Source organism: Muscardinus avellanarius, assembly GCF_963383645.1.
Source record: "Muscardinus avellanarius genome assembly, chromosome: 15".
NCBI lineage: Eukaryota > Metazoa > Chordata > Mammalia > Rodentia > Gliridae > Muscardinus > Muscardinus avellanarius.
This window is the reverse complement of record NC_137801.1, coordinates 50,504,312-50,529,496: the sequence shown is the minus strand read 5'-3', so window position 1 is coordinate 50,529,496 and position 25,185 is coordinate 50,504,312. Positions and strand designations below refer to the sequence as shown.

Sequence of the window (25,185 nt, the reverse complement as noted above, 5' to 3'; positions counted from 1 at the left end):
TGGTAGGCTCCGATTTCTGCTTCTTCTGAATACAAGTCTCCACCGCCAACACGGAGACTGCTTTCAGCACCGCCTTTCTCCTTGGTCTCTGCTAAAGTCTCTCTCCTTACAGGTGATGTCCAAGGTTCTTAACAATGTAGAGAAGAAGCAGTACTCCTTAGCAGGGAATTTTTCCAATAATTCCAGTTCATTTGAATAAGTTTTGTCTGCATCTCCAGTATCCTGGCATCCGTCACCTCCTTGACCCCTCTCTGATATTTTCCTTTTTTCTTTTTCTTTTCCTTTTTTACAGGATCCTTCTGGGCGGAGAGGGGGGTCGCCTAGGGGTGCCCCGCCAGCACCTGCCCACCCGCCCAGAGTTGGGGCCAGGGGCCCGGACCAGGGGGTCCTTCCGGGTGGAGAGGGGGTTTGCCTAGGGGTGCCCCACCAGCGCCTGCCCACCTGCCCAGGGTTGGGGCCAGGCACCCGGACTACGGGGTCCTTCCAGGTGGAGAGGGGGGTCGCCTAGGGGCGCCCTGCCAGTGCCTGCCTAACCGCCCAGGGTAGGGGCAGGGGCCCGGACCACAGGGTCCTTCTGGAGGGAGAGGGGGGGTCGCCTAGGGGCGCCCCACCAGGGCCTGCCCACCCACCCAGGGTCGGGGCCAGGGGCCCGGACCCAGGATAGATTTTTTTCTGGAAAAAAATGTATGATAGTTTCACCTTAAAAAAAAGAAAAAAAAATCCTCTGGTAGGAAAGAAAGCAAAAAGAAATATTGAAATGTTATCTCTAAGTGATCAAAAGTTTGATATCAGACAAATGAATCGGTTATGTGAGATTATGATTGTTAATTTTGGATAAATTGCTATAAAATTAGATGTCAACCACTAAGCCAAGAATGGGAAGGAGGGAGGGGGAGGGAATGGCGTGGGGTAGGGGCTAACTGGGCATGTGTGCATGTATGTCTACACAAGTTTTTTTTTATCCCATTATGATGTATGAATACAGTGCACCAATAAAAAATAAATAAATAAATAAATAATAAAAGAAAAATAATAATTACATGAAAAAAAATAAAGTTGGACCCTTACCTAACACTATATACAAATATTCACTCAAAATAGATAAAAGATCTAAGTGTAAATCTTAAGATTATAAACTTTTAGAAGAAAACCTGGGTCTAATGCTTCACAACATTGAAATTGCCAGTGATTTCTTGGATATGATTTCAAAGGCAAAGGCAACAACAGAATAAACAAACAAAATTCCTAAAAATAAAAAAATATTGTATATCCAAAGACAATGTAAACAGAGTTAAAAGTTACTGATAGAATGGGGTAAAATATTTCCAAATGCTATATCTGAAGGTATATTAATATTCCAAATAGAAATCCTAAAAATTAGCAACAATAAAAGCAAACAATACAATTTAGAAATAGGTAAATGACTAAAATAAATAATGAATCTCCAAAGATTTAAACCAATAAACACATGAATATATTCATCTTTGCTTAGTTGTCTGCTGGATGGAAAATCTTTTTTCTCTGTTTCTGGTGTGTATTACCTATTCTTTGTAGTTAATCTCTTTGAGTATATTTTCTCTAGCGCTGGTTTTGAAGACATAAATTCCTTCAGTTTCTGCTTGTCATGGAACCTTCTTATTTCCCCATCTAATTTGATGGATAGTTGTGCTGGGTAGGAAATTTTTGGTTGGAAGTTGTTTTCTTTCAGAGTTTGGAATATGTTACTCCAAGCCCTTCTGGCTTTCATGACTTGGTTTGGGAAGTCTGGAGTGATTTTAATTCATTTGCCTCTGAATGTCACTTGGCCTTTTGTTTTTGTTGCCTTTAAGATTCTCTGCTTGGCTTCCACATTGGTCATTTTGACAATTATTTGGCATGGGGAACCTCTTCTCTGATCCTGTCTAAAGGGATTTCTATATGTTTCCTGGACCTGTGTAACGACCTCTTGTTCTATGTTTGGAAAATTTTCTGCTATTATTTCTTTGAAGAGATTGTTGATCCTTTGATTTCACCTTCTTTTCCCTCCTCTATTCCAATTATTCTTAGGTTAGCTCTCTTAAAATTGGCCCATAATTCTTCAGTGTGAAAATCCTGCTGTCTGATTTTTTTTTCTAAGTTATAAATTATGTGTTCATTTTTGGAGTGATCATCTTTTAGGAGCAAGATTCTATTCTCCATGTGGTCTAATTGATTGTTTATACTTTGAATTGAGGCCTTTTCCTCAATGATTGCATCCTTTATGTCTTTTAGACTCTCTCTAAATTCTTTTCGAAGGTCCTGTATTATTTCTACAGTTATATTTCTGATTTGATCTTCTGGAGATCTGTGAATTTCTGTGTTATCGTGTTCTGATAATATGGGGTTGTGGGTATTCATTGCTCTATTGTTGTTCCTCTTTCCCATGATTTCAGAATTTTGTGCCTTCCCTGGATCACTACGACTTCACTTAGTGTGCTCTGTATCTCGAGTCTATGGTAATCTCAGCTGCCACTACTCCTTTACTGGGTTGTATCACAAAGTCTCAGACCCAGGGAGTTTATCGAGGGTCCATGAGACTGTGTGGGTGCTGAGTTGGGCATTTTCCCATGGAAGCTGCGACTAAGGTGTGGTATCTCTGCCAGCACTACTCCTTCACTGGGTTTGACTGCAAAATCTCAGACCCAGGGAGATTATCAAAGTCCCTGGGCGTGCAGTACAGGGATTTCTCCTTTAGGGGCCACAATTTCACTCAGGGTTATTGTGCGTGTTGATCAGGAGCTGTCAAGGGCGAGGTGAACTGGCTGTCACTGCTGGCAATATGGCACCGCTGCCACGCCTTCAGCTGTGAGGCTGGAGTTGCTGGCAATATGGCGCCACTGCTACGCCCTCGGCTGTGAAGCTGGCGTATTTCTTTTCTGGTTTTGAGCTCTGTTCTGAGTCCTTGGAAGGTGTGATGAGCTTGACCACTGGGAGTTTTAGACGTTCTTTGCAGTGAAAGAAATGCTGAATTACACCCAAATGATCCGCAGCTGCTCACTTCAGCTCCTTGTTTACCTTTCCTCTCTGGATCCTGGTGCTGTGAGGGAAGATGGTGCTGGCGTGGCCCCGCTGCTGCATTGCGGGCTTGTTTTCTGGTTTCTGGTTGTTCTTTTCATCTTATTTTTCTCTGTCCCTTGTGTTTACATTTTTTATTTCTCTGCTGATGACGTTTTCTGGCTATGAAAAGTGCTGATTTTGTGGCAATAGAGATTGAATTTTAGCAGGACTCGTAAATGTTGCTTTTCTCATTCACCATCTTTCCAGAAGTCCAGCAGTATCATTTTAAAATATAATTTGTTAAGCATATAGAGCATTTCTAATGAACCATCTAATTGCTATGCCAAATGCTGTGAATTTAGCTTTCAAGAAAATAAAAAAAAGGTTACTGCTTAATGCTGAAAATTGCCTGTATTCTGGCTATATAAAGACTTTTTAGAAATTCTTAATTATAGGTTTTTTGAAAATATTCTTACTTGATTATTTGGCTTATATAACAGCAAAGGACTAGAGAAGGTTTCCATGGGATTACAAATAAATAAATACCTGCCATATCTTCAAATTCTCACAATGCATCCTTAGATTTTTAAGTTGCATTTACAAATGTAGAATCACAGAATTTCCATTCTCTTTTCAGTTTCTTTTTTCCCCCCTATTTCTCCAAATGTTTCAGCAGCTCAGTTTGAAACAAAGGAAAGGAAATAACAAAATTGCATAGACTTTTCAAATCATAAGTAAACACTTTCATTTGGTATAAAATGTGATAAGCTGAAATCCTTTCTTTACTCACTGAGTATGTACCATGCAGAGCACTATGCTGGACACTATGATTACAGAGCTCCAGGCAGAATGCATTCTGAATCACAACCTTATGGCAGCACTTACCTTCAGAATAAGCTGTGGTTTATTTCATCTTTTTTTTTTTTTTTTTTTTTTTTTGCGGGTCTGGGGATGGAACCCAGGGTCATTCAACCGCCAAGCTACACCCCCTGCCCTATTTTTTATTCTTCACTTTGAAACAGGGTCTCACAAAGTTGCAGAGAGCCTCACTAAGTAGCTGAAGCTGTCCACAAACCGCGATCCTCCAGTCTCAGCTTCCCAAATGCTGGGATTACAAGTGTGAGCCACCATGCCTGGCTTCATTTCATCTTTAAATGATCAGGGTGTTTTGGTCAATTATTTCTTCTTTTTAATTTCCTTTTTTTATTCATTAGGGATTTCCATTATTTTATTTTAATGATTGTGTAACATTCCTACTGTGTTTCTTCCCTTTTACCTTTTATTATTTACTGAGATGGATTGTTCTATTTGTTTTCCTTTGTGATTTCTCACCCATTTTTATGATTTTTCATCTAACTACTGTATTTATGACTTGGAGAAGACAGGTAACTTATGAACCTGTTTTTATGTGCCTTAGCTCTGGTTTTTGTTGCCATTTGTATCAGATATTTCATAATTGATTATGTGATATATAATTTAAAGAAATTTAGCAATTACAATTTTAAAAAGGGTGAGATAAATATAAAGAAAGATTGAAGTTCTAACACTCCTTCTCTCTCTCTCTGATTGCCAGTAGATCATTTTTCACCCACTGTGGAGGTTACTAGTTTGGGCGTTAGCTTCCTATGACACAAAAGAAGCTACAGAATGTCCTATTTGTTTTTGTTCCTTTTAAAATATTCTGGGGAAGATGGTAAAGAATTTCTAGGTTTATTTTTTTGGAACCCAGGATGTTGAGCTCAAGACTCTCAAATAAAAATCCTCATTCATTTTCAGAGTAGGGCTGGAAACCAACCATTATTTGAAAGTTAACAGGGGTTTATACTTAATAATCTAGACTTTTCAGGATGGCAGAGTACACATTCATTCATTTATTCATTCATTGTGTGATACTGGTGATTGAACCCGGGGATGTTCAACCTCCAACCTAGCCCTAGCCCTATTTTTAATTATTTTTTAACAGGGTTTCACTAGGCTGATGAGAGTATCACTACTTGCTGAGGCTGACCTTAAACCTAAAATCTTCCTGTCTTGGCCTCTTAAGTACTGGGATTGTGCATGTGTCACCATGCTGGCTTTTTTTAAAAAATCACTTTTGCTGTTGGAAAAGTATTATATGTGCATTGAAAAAACTGAACACTTTATAACTACATAATGAAAAATATGGAAAATCTTTTATTTTTCCTACCACCTAAATAAAACTACTGTAATTGTTTGGTTATAAGCTTCCAGATTTTTATAAATGCACATATCTTATTATTTTCCTATTTATACAAGTTCCTCTCCTCCTCCTCTTCCTCCTCCTCCTCCTGCTCCTCCTGCTCCTCCTGCTCCTCCTCCTCCTCCTCCTCCTCCTTCCTCTACTTCATGATACGGGGGATTAAACTCAGGGACATTCTACCTCTGAGCTACACCCCAGCCCTATTTTATTCTTTTATTTTGAAACAAAGTCTCACTAATTTGCAGAGTTTCTCACTAAGTTGCTGAGGCTGGTGGTGCATCTGTGATCCTCCTATCTTAGCTTCCCAAGTACTGGAAACAAGTTGTTTTCTTAATTTCCCAAGAATATATTTTTGTATTTTTGTTTTTTGCAGTACTGGAGATGGAACCCAGGGGCATCCAACCTCTGAGCTACACCCCCTGCTCTATTTTTTATTCTTTATTTTTAAACAGGAGCTTACTAAGTTGCAATGGGCCTCACTAAGTACCTGAGGCTGGCTTTAAATCTAAAGTCCTCCTGACTCAGCCTCCCAAGTCCTAGGATTACAAGTGTGTGCCACCATGCCCCGTTTCTTTTTAATATAAAGAGTGTTCTTTTAAAAGTATGCATGTCATTTCCCTATAAAATGTTTCTTAACTTACTTATTTAGTACCTTATACTCTTTTCCAAAATTTTGTTCTTATAAACAATGCTATACTATACATCCATGTACCTATATTTTTGCATTGTGTGTGTGTGTGTATGTGTGCGTGTGTGCGTGCGTGTGTGTGTGTTTGTGTGACTGAGGACTGAGCCCAGGGGCATTCTACCTCCGAGCTACACCCCCAGCCCTATTTTATTTTTAATTGGAAACAGGATCTCACTAGGTTGATGCAAGTCTCACTACTTGCTGAGGCTGTCCTCAAACCTGCAGTCCCATCTTAGCCTCCCAAATACTGGGATTACAAGCATGCACCACCATGCCAGGCTACTATTTTTGCATTCTTGTCTAAGAAATTTCATAAGAAACAGTAGAATTCTGAGTACAAAAATACAAAACCTATTTTGTGGTCTGTGGTATGAGGTAGTCTACCTCTGAGCTGGGGATTGAACCCAGGGGCATTTTACCTCGGAGCTATACCCCCAGCCAGATTTTTAAAAATTATTATTTTTTTATTTAAATTTATTTATTTATTTATTTTATTGGTGCAATGTATTCATACATCATAATAATATAAAGAAAATATTTTTGTAGATATACATGCACACATCGCCCAGTTAGCCCCTACCCGATCCCCACCCCGTTCCCTCCCCATCCCTCCTTTCCATGCTTGGCTTAGTGGTTGACATCTAGTTTTATAGCAATTTATCCAATATTAACGATGATAATCTCACAAAACAGTTTCATTTGTCTGATACCAAGCTTTTCATGACCAAAAGATAACAGTTCAATATTTCTTTTTGCTTTCTTTCTTACCAGAGAATATTTTTTTCTTTTCTTTTTTTTTAGGTGAAGCTATCATACATTTATTTATTTATTTATTTATTTTTCAGAAAAAATTTATCCTGATATGGAATATGGACTCTAGATACCCAAAACAATCTCAAAGAAGAACAAAGCTAGAAGATGTATATTTTCTGATTTCAAACCATATAAACCTACAGTAATTGAAACAGTGTAGTACTGTTCCAGAGGCAGATATATAAACCATTGGAGTTAAATAAAAGCCTAGAAATAAATTCTTCCATATATTGTCAAGTTATTTTTGACAAGGTTTCCACGAACATTTGGTGGAGGAAATAATAATATTTTAACTAAATATTGTTGAAAAATAATAATTACATGAAAAAGAATAAAATTGGACCCTTACCTAACATATTTACAAACATTAACTCAAATTAGATAAAAGACCTAAGTATAAATCTTAATACTATAAACTTTTAGAAGAAAGTCTGGGTCATAAAACCTCACAACATTGAAATTGGCAGTGATTTCTCAGATATGATTTCAATGGCACAGGCAACAAAAGGGTAAATAAACTCCCTAAAAAATAAAAAAATATTGTATATCCAAAGACAATGTAAACAGAGTTAAAAGTTACTGATAGAATGGGATAAAATATTTCCAAATGCTATATCTGAAGGTATATTAATATCCCAACTAGAAATCCTAAAAATTAGCAACAATAAAAGCAAACAATACAATTTAGAGATAGGTAAAAGACTAACATAAATAATGAATCTCAACAGATAAACAATCTTAGTTGTCTATTGGATGGAAAATCTTGTTTCTCTGGTTCTGGTGTGTGTTACCTATTTCTTCTTTGTAGTTAATCTCTTTGAGTATTTTCTCTAGCGCTGGTTTTGAAGACATAAATTCCTTCAGTTTCTGTTTGTTGTGGAAGCTTCTTATTTCCCCATCTAATTTGATAGAAAGTTTTGCTGGGTAGGAAATTTTTGGCTGGAAGTTGTTTTCTTTCAGAGTTTGGAATATGTTACTCCAAGCCCTTCTGGCTCTCATGACTTGGTTTGGGAAGTCTGGAGTGATTCTAATTGGTTTGCCTCTGAATGTCACTTGGCCCTTTGTTTTTGTTGCCTTTAAGACTCTCTGCTTGGCTTCCACAGTGGTCATTTTAACAATTATGTGGCGTGGGGATCCTCTTCTCTGATCCTCTCTAACGGGAGTTCTATAAGTTTCTTGGACCTGTGTATCGACCTCTTGCTCTATGTTTGGAAATTTTTCTGCTATTATTTCCTTGAAAAGATTGTTAATCCCTTTGGTTTCACCTTCTTTTCTCTCCTCTATTCCAATTATTCTTAGGTTAGCTCTCTTAAAATGGGCCCATATTTCTTCAATGTCAGATTCCTGCTGTCGGATTTTTTTCCCTAAATTAGAAACTATGCGTTCATTTTTGGAATGATCATCTTCTAGGAGCGAGATTCTATTCTCCATGTGGTCTAATTGGTTGTTTGTACTTTGAATTGAGGCCTTTACTTCATTAATTGCATCCTTTATCTCTCTTTGGCTCTCTCTGAATTCTTTTAGAAACACCTCTATTATTTCTAAAGTTATTTTCCTGATTTGATCTTCTATAAATCTCTGCATTTCTCTTTTATCAGGTTCTGATGTTGTGGGGTTGTGGGCATTCATTGCTCCATTGTTATTCCTATTTCCCAATATTTCGGAAGTTTGTGCCTTCTCTGGGTTCTTCCCTGGGTCACTACGACTTCACTTAAGGTGCTGTGGATCTCAAGTCTATGGTATCTCAGTTCCCACTACTCCTTTACTGGGTTGTATCGCAGAGTCTCAGACCCTGGGAGTCAATTGAGGCTGCTTTAGACCATGGGGGGTGCCAGGTTGGGCGTTCTCCTATGGTGTAATAGCTCTGCCACCACCACTCCCCCACTGGGTCAAGTCCCTGGGAGTACAGTACTGGGATTTCTCCTCTAGTGGCCCCAATTTGACTCACTGTTGAGTGCGCAATTGGAGCTGTGGTGGACTCGGTGAATTCACTGCTGCTGCCGCTGGTAGCAATATGGCGCCGCTGCCACGCCCTCAGCCGTGAGGCTGGCATATTTCTTTTCTGTTTCTGAACTCCACTCTGGGTCCCTGCTGGGTGTGCTGAGCCCAGCCCCTGGGAGCTTAAGATGCTCGCTGCGCCGAGAGATCTGCTGAATCCCGCCCGGCTGTTCCGCAGTGGCTCACCTCGGCTCGCTGTCTGCCGCTCCTCTCTGGAGCTTGGTAGGCTGTTGAGTGTGTTGGTCTGATGCCGTCTGGTGAACTCGCTGCTGCCGCCAGCAGTAAGGCGCTGCTGCCACGTTATGGGGCGTGAGGCCGGCGTATCTCCTCTCTGGTTTCTGAACTCCGTTATGAGTTCCCTTCCTCTCTGGAGCCTGGTGCTGCAAGGCAAAATGGCGCCCGCTGCTTCACACCACGGCTCCGGCTGCAGCACTGCGGTCTGGTTTCTGGTGTCTCGTTTTTCCAGCCCTCTTTTTCTCTGTCCTTTAAAATTACATTTTTTGTTTCTCTGCTGATGGTGTTTTCTGGCTATGAAAGGCGCTGATTTTGTGGTCATAGAGATTGGTTGTTAGTGGGGCTCGTAAGCCCCGTTTTGCTCCGTTGCCATCTTCCCGGAAGTCCTCTAAAAATTATTATTATTATTATTATTTTTAATTTTGCAGTACTGAGGATTGAACCCAGGGGCACTGTACCTTCGAGCTACACCTCCAGCCCTATTTTTTTTTTTTTTGGTCTTTTTATTTTTGAAACAGGATCTCACTGAGTTTTGGAGGGCCTCACTAAGTAGCTGAGGCTGTCTGTGAACTGCAGTCCTCTGGTCTCAGCCTCCCAAATGCTGGGGTTACAAGCATGTGCCACCACGCCCAGCTTAGATTTTTTATTCTTTATTTTGAAACAGGGTCTTATTAAGTTGGGGTATGCCTCACTAAGTAGCTGAGATTAGCTGAGAACCCAGATCCTCCTGTCTCAGCCTCCCAAATATTGGGATTACAAGCATGTGCCACCATGCCCAGCCTTTATTTTTATTTTAAGACAAGGTTTCACCAAGTTACCCCACACTGGCCTCAAACCTGAGATCCTCTCGTCTCTACCTTAATAGTACTGGGGAAACTTTTTTATTTGGGGCATGTACTGGGTATTGAATCTGAGGGATTCTACCTCTGAGCTACACCCCCAGACCTATTTTTGTTGCTATTGTTTTTTGTTGTTTGTTGTTTTTTGTTTTTGCAGAACTGGGGGATGAACCCAGAAGCATTCTACCTCTGAGATACACCCCAAGCCCTAATTCTTATTATTTTATTTTGAAATAGGGTTTCACTAAATTGCAGAGGGCCCCATTAAATCTGAGACTGGCCATGAATCTGCGATCCTCATCCTCCCAATTACTGGGATTACAAATTTGTGTGCCACCATGCCCAGTTTATTTTTGTTTTGAAACAGGGTCCCACTAAATTGCAGAGGGCCTCACTAATTTGCTGAGCCTGGCTGTGAACCTGCCATCCTCTTGTCTCAGCCTCCCAAGTATTGGGATTACTACAGGCCTATGACACCACGCCCAGCTGGAAAATTTTTTGTTTTGTTTTGTTTTTTTGTATTGGAGATGAAACCCAGGGGTTTTCCACCTCTGAGTTGCACCTCTATCCTATTTTATTATCTTTTTTTGTGTGTTTGTGTGGCACTGGGAATGGAACCCAGGGGCATTCTACCACGGAGCTATACTCCCAGCCCTATTTTTATTCTTTATTTTGAAACAGGGTCTCACTAAGTTGTGGAGAGCCTCACTAGGTAGCTGAGGCTGGCCACAAACCTTTGATCCTCCTGTCTCAGCCTCCCCAATACTGGGATTACAAGCATTTGCAACCATGCCCAGCTTGGGAAACACTTTTTTTAAAAACAATTTTTCCATTGATATTATTGAATAACCTCCAAAAGATGCTGCTAACCGCTGGATGTGGTGGGGCAAGTTTATAATCCCAGTATTTGGGAGGCTGAGACAGGAGGATTGAGGTTCATGGACAGCCTCAGCTACTTAGTGAGACCATTTGCAACTCAATGAGACCCTGTTACAAAACAAAGAATAAAAAATAGAGATAGAATGCTCCTGGGTTCCATTCCCAGCACTGAAAAAAAAAAAAAAGATCATACTATCTCTCACCAAAAATTGGAGTGCTTATTTTTCAGCACCTTCTATGGCATTAAAAATTATCAACATTTTAATGCTCCTTTGGTCTGGAAGGCAAAAATGTTTGTTTTATAAATTGCCTTTGTTTAATTGTTAGTGAAATTGAGGATTCTTTAATAATAATTGGCCATTAATATTTTGTGGGAACAATGAATTTGTATTTTATTTCTATAACTTGTTATTATGGAAATTTGCAAGCATATACACAGAAGCACCATGCTTCTTTTTCTTTTCTAATCTTTCCTTTTTTCTCTTTTTGGTGCTAGGGATTAAGCCCAGAGACATTCTTCCTCCAAGCTATACCCCCAGCTCCATTTTATTTCTTATTTGGAAAAAAGGCTCTCACTAGGTTGCTGAGAGCTTTGCTAAATTGCCAAGTCTGGCTTTGAACCTGCCATCCTCCTGTCTCAGCCTCCCAATTACTAGGATTGCAAGTGTGAGCCACCACACTCAGCTAGCACCATGCGTCAATAATTTTTCTGCAAATATTTTGCAGAACCCAGACTTCATATAACTTTGCAAAGGAAGAAAGGAATAGACAGTGTCAATTTAATATCTTTTGACTCAGGCACTCGCCTTTAGTTTTATTGGCTATCCAGAAACAATTGTGAACTAAAGCAACACCAACAGCCAACTAACTCTAGGCAGCTTTGCAGCTGTGGAAATGTAGTTGCGGATTCAGGCCACCAGATGGCAGACCACTGGGGGGAAAAAAAGAAAAGTTTATGCCTACCAAGATCCTGCTTCAGAACCAAGTGTGGTGGTGCATGCTTGTAATCTCAGTACTTGGGAGACTGAGACAGGAGGATGGCAGGTTTGCGGCCAGCCTCGGCTACTTATTGAGGCCCTTTGCAATTCAATGAGACCCTGTTTCAAGATAAAGAATAAAAATAGGGCTGGGGTATAGCTTGGAGGCAGAATGTCCCTGGATTCAATTCCCAGTACCACAAAAAGAAAAAAAAAAAAAAAAGAAAAAAAAATCCTTCTTAAGCATGGCCCAGAGGTCAGAAGGAACTTGCTTTCTCAATAGTACTGACAATATTTTAAAATACAGTCATGGGGAAATGGACCAAGATGGCGGTAGCAGTGGCCAGTATTTGGGAGAGGCAGACAGATCCAATCCAATCTACCTTGAACTATTGAAGAAATCTCCAAAAAGTGGATTGCTCCTGCCACACATACTCAGGATTTCTGGACAACATACTCTGTAAGAAAAATGTTCAGGGTGCATCAGAGGGAGTCCTACATGGCCGGGCAGGCCTGCTGCACTGCACGTCCTAGGAGGCCTAGGCACTCATGGCCTCTGCACTTCTCTACGCAGCGCGGGGGACAGTGATGTGCTTGGAGCAGCAGATCCTGCTCTCTGTGGTGAAGCTGTGGGCCTCTGCCAATGGAAGGGAGACAAAATTTATTACTGCTAGATATTCAGGCTACCAGCTTTTGCAAATGACATGTACTGTTTTCTCCTACAAAAAGAAGTGGAAGAAAAAAAGCTAATGAAAACACTGTATTTTTGCAGAATATTTTTATCAGTGACACAGAATGGGTAGTTCCTGTTTTTAATATTCTGCCTCAGATAGTTTTATTAGCTAGGTGGGGATAGAAGCCTAAAACTGCCAATAAATCAGAGATAGCCACAAACATTTTTTTAAACAGGGGTCCAGTAACAGCATATGTATATAAGCACAGCCAATTGGAGACTAATCTGGTGGTGCTAGGACCCTGAGAATACCATCCACTGGAGCTGTGCCTGGGATGGTACAGCTTTCTTAGTCACCTAAAGCTCTCAGAGACACTTAGCCATTCAGGCTTCTAAATGCAAAATTTAGACTTTAGTGCTCCGCCACTGGGAGTTCAGGGCTGCTGGGCGCACGAACTGCCAGACTAACGGGGTGCACACAGCTGCCCTGTGGACAGTTGGGAGCTGTGTCTGTTTACTGATTGTGGTTGCTAATGGCAATGCTTCCTAGGTGCTGCCGCTAGAAGCAAGCTGGCTTATCTCCCTACACTATTTAAAGGGACATTTTCCCCTCTCCTGGAGATTCTGCCATAGCTAAGCAGTGGCAGGAGGTTCTCCATGATCACAAAGAGCCCATTGACACCGATAATTCAGTCATCCACCAGGATCCAATCACGTTTAGGGGAGGGTTACTAACCTTCAAGATGCAGTGGCTTTAGGCCACCATCGGCTGGAGTTGCCATTGGCTCCAAAGACAGGGAGCCCAATGTTGGGCGCCAAACTGTTATGCTTGAGGGAACTGTTTTGGGGACACTGGTGGGCTCCCGGAAACTGTTCCAGTAGCCGCGGGTTCTTGTTCTGAACTAGGTATAGATTAAACACTAGTCCAAACTCTTGCTGAAAGTTTTAATGAGTTTATTATTACAAAGATGGAAATATAGAATATAGTTTAATACAGCTCTATACTATCCCTACCCAGAATAGTATAGGGGGGTGACTTGAAAAGATGTCATCGAAGATTCCTGAATACAGAGTATTTTATAACCAGTCTTCTGACCTGACTAGATCTGTTCTTTCTCCAGGGCAGGTCTTTTGGTATGGAGATACCTTCCTGTAGACCTGCACCATCTCTGGCACAGACACTACATCTTTTGTTACACTCCAAATGTATTGTTTATCAGGAGTCTGGGATTCCCCCACATCCTTGAGGAAGTTTGCTTCTCTTAGAAACGTAAAACTACCCTAGGCTTTTGGGCTTCTTCTATTCTCTCGCTAATTACCCTTGGTTCCTGGAAATCTGTAGCCCTTTCCTTGAAGCTCTAGGGGTTTTTTTGTTTGTTTGTTTTTTGTTTGTTTGTTTACTACTGAAGATATATTTTGAAAATTGAAAATATTTCCCAATATTGGTACATTTTACATTTTGATGCCTCTTCCCATCAAATGCCTCTTTCCTGGTACACCAGGATCTGCTGGGTGGCAAGGCCAGTGTGGAGGCCTGCCAGGCGGCAAGGGCGAGGTCAGTGCCAGGGCCTGCTGAGCAGTATGGCTGATGCCGAGGCCTGCTGCATAGCAAAGCGCCAGCAGGTCCCTGCAATCATGTGGTCAGGAAGCACTTGAAGCTGCCACTGCCTCATCCATCTCCCAGCAGATTCCCACATCCAAGTGACCTCTATTAAAAAATTGGGTGTATCCAGGTGTGATGGCGAACACTTGTAATCTCCGCACTTGGGAGGTGGAGACAGGAGGATCTTACAGGTTCGAAGCCAGCCTTGCTGGCTTAAGAGACCCTGTTTTCAAATAAAAATATAAAAAATAGGCATCTGGGAGTGTAGCCTGGAGGTAGAAGGGTCTCCAGGAACCCCAGTACCACCAAAAAAAAAAAAAAAAATGGGTGTGAGTGGATCATCTTATCAAAGTCACTCACCTTCAGGATTTTAGCAAATGGAATTCAGTGTGAAAAATAAAAGGACAGTTATCCAAAGAAGAGATTAAACTGTAACTGATTGGATGTGGAGAAGTAGAAACTCTAATACATTATTGGTTGGGATTGCAAATTAATGCAATCACTTTGAAAAACAGTATGGAAGATCCTCAGAAGAATGAAAACAAACTTACCATATGACCCTGCAATACCACTTATGGGTATCTACCCAAAAAAATGAAACCCAAACTACCAAACCAATGCACAAGTATCTATTAAAATTGATGCACAATTCATCTTTCCCAAACTATGGAACCAGCGAAGACGTCCATCAACAGATGAGTGGATTACAAAACTATGGGGTATATATACAATGTAACTTTATCCACCAATAGTGGAGAACAAAATTATGGCATCTACAGAGAAATGTCACAAAAAATAAGATGCAAAAACTAGGGAGAAATTGGTATTAGGAGGAACTCTAGACGAAGAAGGGACACTATAGAGAAGCAATTAAGGTGACCTATCTGAGGGGATGGAAGGGGGGAAGATGGAAACTCTTTAAAGCCTATGATGTACTTAAACAAACATATCAATCACTAAATCAAGCATGAGAAGGAGGGAGGAGGATGGAATGGGATGGGGATTAGTTAAGGGCTAATTGGGTGATGTATGCATGTATATCTCCACAAGTTTTTTTTTTTATCCCATCAAGATGTATAACTACAATACACGAATAAAAATATATTAAAAATAATTAAAATATACTAATGTATTTAATTATCTGGTAGTAATTCATTTTATTTTATTTTAATATCAGATAAAATGTCTTGTTTTATTTTTTCATTTTTTATGGATTTTATTATCATCCTTAAGGCTTCTAAAATAATATTTTTATCAGAATTGCACAAAATCTATAAGATAATTTGAAAAAAAATCAAGATCTTTATATTTTTTCCAGTTGAAGAACATGATGTTCTCCTCATTTATTTCTCTATTTTTATCTCTCACTCAGTACTACAGTTTTCCTTAGGAATATGCACATAATTCGTTAGGTTTACTTGGGCCAAGCATGGTCAAATGTGCCCGTAATCCCAGCTATTAGTGAGGCAGAAAGATCTCAAGTTCAAAGACCAACGTGAACAACTTAGTAAGACTTTGTCTCAAAATAAAAAGTAGAAAAAGATGAAAAAGTAGCTGAGGCTGTCCACAAATCTGTGATCCTCCTGTCAGCCTCACAAACGCTGGTATTACAAGCATTCGCCACCACGCACAGCTCTGATTTTGTTAATTCTAATAGCTATGAGTTAATTGTTTTTTGTTTGCTTTTGTGGGGTTGGGGATGGAACCAGGAGCATCTGACTTCTGAGCTACACCTCCTGCCAATTTTTTATTCTTTATTTTGAAATAGAGTCTCACTAAGTTGCAAAGGGCTTCACTAAGTAGCTGAGGCTGTCCGCAAACAGCGATCCTCCTGTCTCAGCCTCCTGAATGCTAGGATTACAAGCATGCACCACCATGCCCAGCTGAGTTAATTGTTTTTAATCTTTTTCCTGCAATCATATAATCTGAAACATGGCATAAAATTTGTGTTTTCAAACCAGGTATAATGGTGTATGCCTGTAATCCCAGCATTCGGGAGGCTGAGAACGAAGGATCTCAGTTCATGGACAGCCTCAGCTACTTAGTGAGGCTCTTTGCAACTCAGTGAGACCCTGTTTCAAAATAAAGAATAAAAAATAGGGCAGCACCAGGTTCCAGAGAGGAGGGGAACTCATAACGGAGCTGAGAACCAGAGAGGAGATAAGCCAGCCTCACGCCCGAGGACGCGGCAGCAGTGCCTTACTGCCGGCGGCAGCAGTGCCTTACTGCCGGCGGCAGCAGCGAGCTCACCAGACAGCTCCAGACAAATGCACTCAACAGCCTACCAGGCTCCAGAGAGGAGCGGAGGACAGCAAGCTGAGGTGGCCACTGCGGATCAGCCGGGAGGAATTTGGCAGATTTCTCAGCGCAGGGAGCATCTTAAGCTCCCAGAGGCTGGGCTCAGCACACCCTGTAGGGACTCAGAGCGGAGCTCAAAAACAGAAAAGAAATACGCCAGCCTCATGGCCGAGGGCGGGGCAGTGGCGCCATATTGCCACTGGCGGCAGCAGCAGCAAATTCACCGAGTCCACGACAGCTCCATCTGCGCACTCAACAACAGTGAGTCAAATTGTGGCCCCTAGAGGAGAAATTCCAGTACTGTACTCCCAGGGACTTGACCCAGTGGGGAAGTGGTGGTGGTAGAGCTATTACACCATAGGAGAACGCCCAACCTGGCACCCCCCCATGGTCTAAAGCAGCCTCGATTGACTCCCAGGGTCTGAGACTCTGCGATACAACCTAGTAAAGGAGTAGTGGGAACTGAGATACTATAGACTCGAGATCCACAGCACCTTAAGTGAAGTCGTAGTGACCCAGGGAAGAACCCAAAGAAGGCACAAACTTCTGAAATCATGGGAAATAGGAATAACAATGGAGCAATGAATGCCCACAACCCCACAACATCAGAATCTGATAAAACAGAAATTCAGAGATTTCTAGATCAAATCAGGAAAACAACTTTAGAAATAATAGAGGTGTTTCTAAAAGAATTCAGAGAGAGCCAAAGAGAGATAAAGGATGCAATTAATGAAGTAAAGGCCTCAATTCAAAGTACAAACAACCAATTAGACCACATGGAGAATAGAATCTCGCTCCTAGAAGATGATCATTCCAAAAATGAACGCATAGTTTCTAATTTAGGGAAAAAAATCCGACAGCAGGAATCTGACATTGAAGAAATATGGGCCCATTTTAAGAGAGCTAACCTAAGAATAATTGGAATAGAGGAGGGAAAAGAAGGTGAAACCAAAGGGATCAACAATCTCTTCAAGGAAGTAATAGCAGAAAATTTTCCAAACATAGAGCAAGAGGTCGATACACAGGTCCAAGAAACTTATAGAACTCCCGTTAGAGAGGATCAGAGAAGAGGATCCCCACGCCACATAATTGTTAAAATGACCACTGTGGAAGCCAAGCAGAGAGTCTTGGCCAAGTGACATTCAGAGGCAAACCAATTAGAATCACTCCAGACTTCCCAAACCAAGTCATGAGAGCCAGAAGGGCTTGGAGTAACATATTCCAAACTCTGAAAGAAAACAACTTCCAGCCAAAAATTTCCTACCCAGCAAAACTTTCTATCAAATTAGATGGGGAAATAAGAAGCTTCCACGACAAACAGAAACTGAAGGAATTTATGTCTTCAAAACCAGCGCTAGAGAAAATACTCAAAGAGATTAACTACAAAGAAGAAATAGGTAACACACACCAGAACCAGAGAAACAAGAGTTTCCATCCAACAGACAACTAAGATTGGTTATCTGTGGAGATTCATTATTTATGTTAGTCTTTTACCTATCTCTAAATTGTATTGTTTGCTTTTATTGTTGCTAATTTTTAGGATTTCTAGTTGGGATATTAATATACCTTCAGATATAGCATTTGGAAATATTTTATCCCATTCTATCAGTAACTTTTAACTCTGTTTACATTGTCTTTGGATATACAATATTTTTTATTTTTTAGGGAGTTTGTTTACCCTTTTGTTGCCTGTGCCATTGAAATCATATCTGAGAAATCTGCCAATTTCAATGTTGTGAGGTTTTATGACCCAGACTTTCTTCTAAAAGTCTATAGTATTAAGATTTATATTTAGGTCTTTTATCTATTTTGAGTTAATATTTGTATATGTGTTAGGTAAGGGTCCAATTTTATTCTTTTCCATGTAATTATTATTTTTCAACAATATTTAGTTAAAAGATTAGTATTTCCTCCACCAAATATTCATGGAAACCTTGTCAAAAATAACTTGACAATATATGGAAGAATTTATCTCTAGGCTTTTACTGAACTCCAATGGTTTATATATCTGCCTTTAGAACAGTACTATACTGTTTGATTACTGTAGCTTTATATGGTTTGAAATCAGAAAATATACATCTTCTAGCTTTGTTCTTCTCTGAGATTATTTTGGGTATCTAGAGTCCATATTCCATATCAAGATAGATTTTTTCTGAAAAATAAATAAATAAATGTATGATAGTTTCACCTAAAAAAAAAGAAAAATATATTCTCTGGTAAGAAAGAAAGCAAAAAGAGATATTGAAATGTTATCTTTAAGTCATCAAAAGCTTGGTATGTGAGATTATCATCATTAATATTGGATAAATTGTTATAAAACTAGATGTCAACCACTAAGCCAAGCGTGGGAAGGAGGGATGGGGTGGGGACGGGGTGGGGATTGGGTAGGGGCTAACTGGGCGATGTGTACATGTATGTCTACAAAAGTATTTTCTTTATACCATTATGATGTATGAATACATTGCACCAATAAAAAAAATTAATTAATTTAAAAAAATAGGGCAGAGGTAGAATGCCCCTGGGTTCCATTTCCAGACCTGTAAAAAAAAAAAAAAAAAAGAAAAAAGAAAAAAGAAAAGAAAAAAATTGTGTTTTCATCTTTCCATTGTTTTTTTTCCTTTAATATTAGTTACATTTGCTAAAAGGTGACATAGAAGCCAGTCCAACTATAGCCAATGCCTATAATCCCAGCATCTGGGAGGCTGAGACAGGAGGATCACAGTTTGCAGACAGCCTCAGCTACGTAGTGAGGCGCATTGCAACTTTGTGAGATCCTGTTTCAAAATAAAGAATAAAAAAAATATGACTGAGGGTGTAGCTTCGAGGTAGCCCTGGGTTCCATCCCCAATACCACACACACACACACACACACACACACACACACACACACACACAAAATATATAAATGGGTATTGTGTTTCATAAGGGTGCCTTTTCAATGTTTACTTAGAGGATCATATAGTTTTTATTTAATCAATTAGTGTGGTTACTTTATTAACATCTTTATATTGTTAGCTTTCCATTTTGAGATAAATTATCATTTATCTCAATGGTTTAAAGTTTACTATATTTTAAATTATTTTATTTTTTTCATGTCTATACTCACTATAAGATTTGTCTTGCTTAAGTTTATGTTACCAAAACTTTTTGGTATACCACATTTCTATTGGATTATAATGTCAGGGCTATGCTTAGCTCATAAAAGACCTGGAAAATATTTAATTATTTTCTGTGTTTTACATTCCAGAATAGATTATTTTATCTATTTCATTATTATTATTATTATTATTATTATTATTATTATTTTATATTCCTTAGCCACTACCAAAAATGCTTTTTGCAGTTAAAAAGTGAAAACAAATAAGCAAATTTTTATACTAAAGTAGAGATCTTTTACAACTCAAAACCTTAAAGAACTGTTAATAAGAACTATTAATAAAGAACTGTTATTTTTCCACCTTAACATATTATAGAAATGCCTGCTAAACCTATTAAATTAAAGGTTATTTCTGTCTGAGTGTGATGTGAGGTTTTTTTTTTGAAAATTTAAAGAAGTTTATTAGAAAGATAGAAATACAGAAAATAGAAATACAGCCCCATGCCCAAATGGCATGGGGGGGGGTGACTCAAAATAAATACACCCTTGATATGAGTTATACTTTCACATAAAACAGACAAAATCTTTTCTTTCTCAGCCATACTGCTCAATCAAGGACAGAATAAAAGATGCCCAGTGATTTAGCACCTGAAATGTTATACTAAGTCCAAAGTTGCTGCATACTTATTTTTTGCAATACGCTATTGCATTTCTTAGGCGCTGGTAGATAATATTCACAAAAAGCCATTATTTTTTTCTCCTAGCTAGTAGATATTACTGTTTATTTTCTTCTTGGTTTTTGGTACTGGGGATGGAACCCAGGAGAATTCTACCTCTGAGCTATACCCCCAGCCCTATTTTATTCTTTAATTTTGAAACAGGGTCTCACTAAGTTGCAGAGGGCCTCACTAAGTTGCTGAGGCTGGCTTTGAAGCTGTGATTCTCCTGTCTCAGCCTTCCAAGTACTGGAATTACAAGGATGTGGCACCAAGACTGGCTAATGCTATTAATATTGTTACTATTTTTTATTTATGTTTTATTTTATTTTTCTTTATATTTTATTTTTTAATTTTATTTATTTCTTTATTTTGCCGTACTAGGATTCCACCTCTGAGCTATACCCCCAGCCCTAGTTTTTTTTTCTATTTTATTTATTTTATTTTATTTTATTTTTACAGTACTGGGAACGGAACCCAGTGGCACTGTACCTCTGAGCTACACCCCCAGCCCTAGTTTTTAGTCTTTTTATTTTGGATACAGGGTTTCACTGAGTTGTGAAGGGCCTCGCCAAGTAGCTGAGGCTGTATGCAAACCATGATCCTCTGGTCTCCACCTCCAGAATGCTGGCATTACAAGCATGTGCCATCATGCCCGGGACCCTATTTTTTATTCTTTATTTTGAAACAAGGTCTAATTAAGTTGTGGAGGGCCTCGTTAAGTAGTTGAGGCTGTCTGCATACCTGCGATCTTCCTGTCTCAGCCTCCCAAATGCTGGGATTACAAACATGCGACACCACTCCCAGCACTACTATTAGTATTTCAAGGAAGTGGGTTGTTTATTTTTTTATAATGGTGTTTGAGAAGACAATCAGGAATTTGGCCCCTTTTGTAGCTAGTTGTATATCATGTCTTTAGAAGTAACTCATAGATAATTAAAAAAATACTTGTGGCCTGGCATTGTGGTACATTCTTGTCATCTCAGTACTTGGGAATCTGATACAGGAAGATCAAGACTAACCTCAGAAATTTAGTAAGTCCCTCCACAATTCAGTGAGACCATTTCAAAATAAAAGGATAAAATAGGGCTGGAGATGTATCTCAGAAATAGAATGCCCCTGGGTCCCATCCCCAGCACACCCCCCAACACATACAAAGTAGTTGTGATGACTAGATGTGGGGGCATATGCTTGTCAATCCCAGTTCTTGGGAGACTGAGACAGGAGGATCACAGGTTCAAAGCCAGCTACAGCAATTTAGCAAGGCTATCCACAAGTTAACAAGACTGTTTCCAAATAAAAAATAAAATAGGGCTGGAGGTGAAGCTCATAGGTAGAATGCCCCTGAGTTCAATGGTTCAGCATACACACACACACACACACACACACACACACACACACACACACAACACACACACACACAGTAGTTGTGGTAAACTTCCAGATAAATAATATTTATGAAACTTAATTATGACCATGCCACATGCAACTGGTTGTACTCCGAACAGCCGGGGCCAACAGAGCTTGCTGCACTGATGAAAACGGTCCATTCCTGTGTGCTCAGTGTGTCTCTTATGTTCTGACTCCTGAGAATCGACATGTGGCCAGAGCAACTGAGGAAATGAGTTCTGTTTTTTTAATTTAATTTTAATTAATTTAAATTTTAGTAGCCACATGTGGCTAATAGCTGCCTTATTAGACAGTACAGCTTCAAAGTAGGAAATTTAATCAATACGGGGTGATTAAATATTATAAGTGTTGCTGGACATGGTGACACACATATAATACCAGCAACTCAGGAGGCTGAGGCAGGAGGATTGCAAATTTGAGGCCAGCCTGGGAAATTTAGAGAGACTCTGTTTCAAAATAAAATAAAAAGGGCTGGATCTAGAGCTTAGTGCTTGCCTATGTGCAGCCCTGGGTTCAATCCCCAGTATGGAAAAAATATATATAAATGTTTTATTACTGAATGTTTCCCTATTATACATAATTAAATTTTACCTACTAGTGTTTTGACAACTTATAATCAGTACCAGTCTTTGTTCACCAAAATTATTTATACTTAGGTTTTAAAAATGTAGTTTAATGCTTTCTATCTGAGCCACCTTTTTGTGCTAAGTTGAGAAGCGTGTGTGTTATCAATTAATGTGTCCTTGCTTCTCTTCCCCTTTGTTGACATGCCTTCAGTTCTGTTCTTATAAATTTGTATGCAACCCCACTGATTTTTGCTAGTTTTTTTTAAATGCTACTTTGCTTTAAATACTGCATATGAACATTTTGCCATGTATATTATGAATGATTATATCAATAAAATCATTATGGGTTAAAAAAATGATCCAGAAGAACTTGCAAGAGCTACTAGCATGTGTGAGGCCCTAGATTCAATACCCAGTACTGGAGAAAAAAAGGAGGAGGAGGAGGGGGAAGGGGGAGGGGGAGGAAGAGGGAGAATAAGAAGAAGGAGAGAGGGAGAAGAAGGGGGAAGAAGAGGAGGAGGAGGAAAACCTGCAAAAATTTTATTAAGAACTATAAAAATAGACAGCCATGGTGGTGCACACCTATAATTCTGGTACTTGGGAGACTGAGACAGGAGAGTCCCAGGTTTGTGGCCAGCAACTTAGTGAGACCCTATTTCAAAATAAAAAATAAAATAAAGCTGGGGTTATAACTCAGAGGCAGAACACACACACACACACACACACACACACACACACACACACTATACATATTTGTATTTTAATATGAAAATTGTGGCAATAACATTGAACTGCTTTACAAAGGTGAATTCATTACTATAATTATACTGTAAACTTGCTAAAAATATGCATTTCGCAGCCGGGCGTGGTGGCACACGCTTGTAATCCCACCATATGGGAGGCTGAGACCGGAGGATCGCGGTTTGCGGACAGCCTCAGCTACTTAGTGAGGCCCTCTGCAACTCAGTGAGACTCGGTTTCAAAATAAAGAATAAAAGATAGGGCAGGGGGTGTAGCTCGGAGGTCAGATGCCCCTGGGTTCCATTCCTAGACCTGCAAAAAAAAAAAAAAAAAAAAAGCACTTCGCTATACACCAGTTCTTTTGTTTTTTTGTTTTGTTTTGTGGTACTGGGGATAAAACCCAGGGTCATTCTACCTCCAAGCTACACCCCCAGTCCTATTTTTTTATTCTTTATTTTGAAACAGGGTCTCACTGAGTTGCGAAGGGCCTTGATAAGTAGCGGAGGCTGCCTGCAAACCAAAACACTCCGGTCTCTGCCTCCTAAATCCTGGGATTACAAGCTTGAGCCACCAAACCCAGCCTACTATACACTAGTTTTACATGTAGCCTCCATATCCAGCTCTCTTATTACTAAAATGTTAAGATTTGGTGATTATACTATTTTAACAATCTTACATATGTTGATTCTCATATTTCTGCAGAAGCATTGTGAATGTATATTTAAAAAGCATTATGATTTTAAGTGAATTATTTCAATGAGTTATTTTTTTGATTAGCAGATCTTAAAGTACTATTTTATTTTTTTAATTTTTTATTGGTGCATTATATTCATACATCATTATGGGGTAAAAAACTTGTGTGTACATACATGTACACATCACCCATTTAGCACCTACCCAATTCCCACCCCATTCCCTCCCCATCTCTCCTTCCCTTGCTTGGCTTAGTGGTTGACTTAGATATGTTTAAGTACATTGTGTGTTTTAGAGAATTTTCTTCTTCCACCCTCCCATCCCCTCATTTAGGTTCTCTTATTTGTTCCTCTATAGGATTTTCTGTTTCATCTAGAGTTCCTCCTATGACCCATTTCTCCTTAGCTTTCACATATTAGGGGAAACATCTGATTTCTTATTTTTTGTGACTGACTAATCTCACTTAGCATAATGTCCTCCAGTTCCACTCATTCCCCTGAAAATGATGTAATTGAGGTTTTTTTTTAATGGCTGAGTAAAATTCCATTGTGTACATATTCCACAGTTTTGTAATCCATTCACCTGTTGTTGGACATCTTGGATGGTTCCATAGTTTGGCTATGGTGAATTGTGCAGCTATGAACATAGATACACATGCATTAGTTTGGTAGTTTGGTTTCCTTTCTTTTGGGTAGATACCCAGAAGTGGTATTGCTGGATCAAATGGTAGATTTATTCCCATTCTTCTGAGGATTCTCCATACTGTTTTCCAAAGCGGTTGCACTAATTTGCAATCCCACCAACAATGTTTTAGAGTTCCCACTTCTCCACATCCTTGCCATCATTTGTTGTTGTTTGTGTTTTGAATGATTGCCATTCTGGTTGGAGTTAGGTGAAATCTCAGGGTAGTTTTGATTTGCATCTAATTGCCAATGATGTTGAGCATTTCTTCATGCATTTGTTGGCCATTTGAATTTCTTCTTTTGTGAAGTGTCTATTTAGTTCGCTTGCCCATTTTTTATTGCATTATTTGTTTTTTTAGTGTTGAGTTATTTGAGTTCTCTGTATATTCTAGACATTGGTCCTCTATTGGAGGGGTAGGTGGTAAAAATCTTCTCCCATTCTGTTGGCTCTCAGTTGAGGTTCTTGATAGTTTAATTTGCTGAAAAGAAGCTTTTCAGTTTCATGCAATCCCACATGTTGATTCACCTTTTACTTTGTTGTGCCTTTGGGGTCTTGTTGAGAAAGTGCCTATGTGTTGCAGTGTTGAACCTATGCCCTCTTCAAGGAGCTTCGAGGTCTCTGGTTTGATTTCCAAGTCTTTGATCCATCTTGAATTTACTCTTGTACAGGGTGAAAAAGTGGGATTAATTTCCAATTTTCTGCATATGGTTAACCAGTTTTGCCAACACCATTTGTTGAAGAGGCTATCTTTTTTCCAGTGTATGTTTTTGGTCCCTTTGTCAAAAATCAATTGGCTGAAAGTGTGTGGACTAGTTTCTGGGTCTTCTATTCTGCTCCATTGGTCTATGTATCTGCTTTTGTGCAGTACCATGCTGTTTTTATTACAATGGCTTTGTAGTATAGTTTAAAGTCAGGTATTGTGATTCCTCCTGCATGGCTTTTGTTGCTGAGAACTACTTTGGCTATTCGTGGCTTTTTATTATTCCAAATAAATTTAAGGACTGATTGTTTCTATGTCTGTGAGGAATGATCTTGGTAGT

General features: G+C 39.5%; 1 pseudogene across 1 annotated transcript in view; it reads right to left on the bottom strand.

Moving 5' to 3' along the window:
* The window catches only part of LOC308273976 (protein MTO1 homolog, mitochondrial-like), a 31,162-nt pseudogene extending 9,511 nt beyond the window's left edge, over positions 1 to 21,651 (bottom strand). The window contains exons 1-2 of the transcript in view: positions 21,535 to 21,651; positions 13,074 to 13,239 (exon numbers count right to left, since the gene is read on the bottom strand). The product of the transcript in view is annotated as a protein MTO1 homolog, mitochondrial-like (transcript). The remainder of the gene's footprint in view (positions 1 to 13,073; positions 13,240 to 21,534) is intronic.
* Positions 21,652 to 25,185: the final 3,534 nt, after the last annotated feature.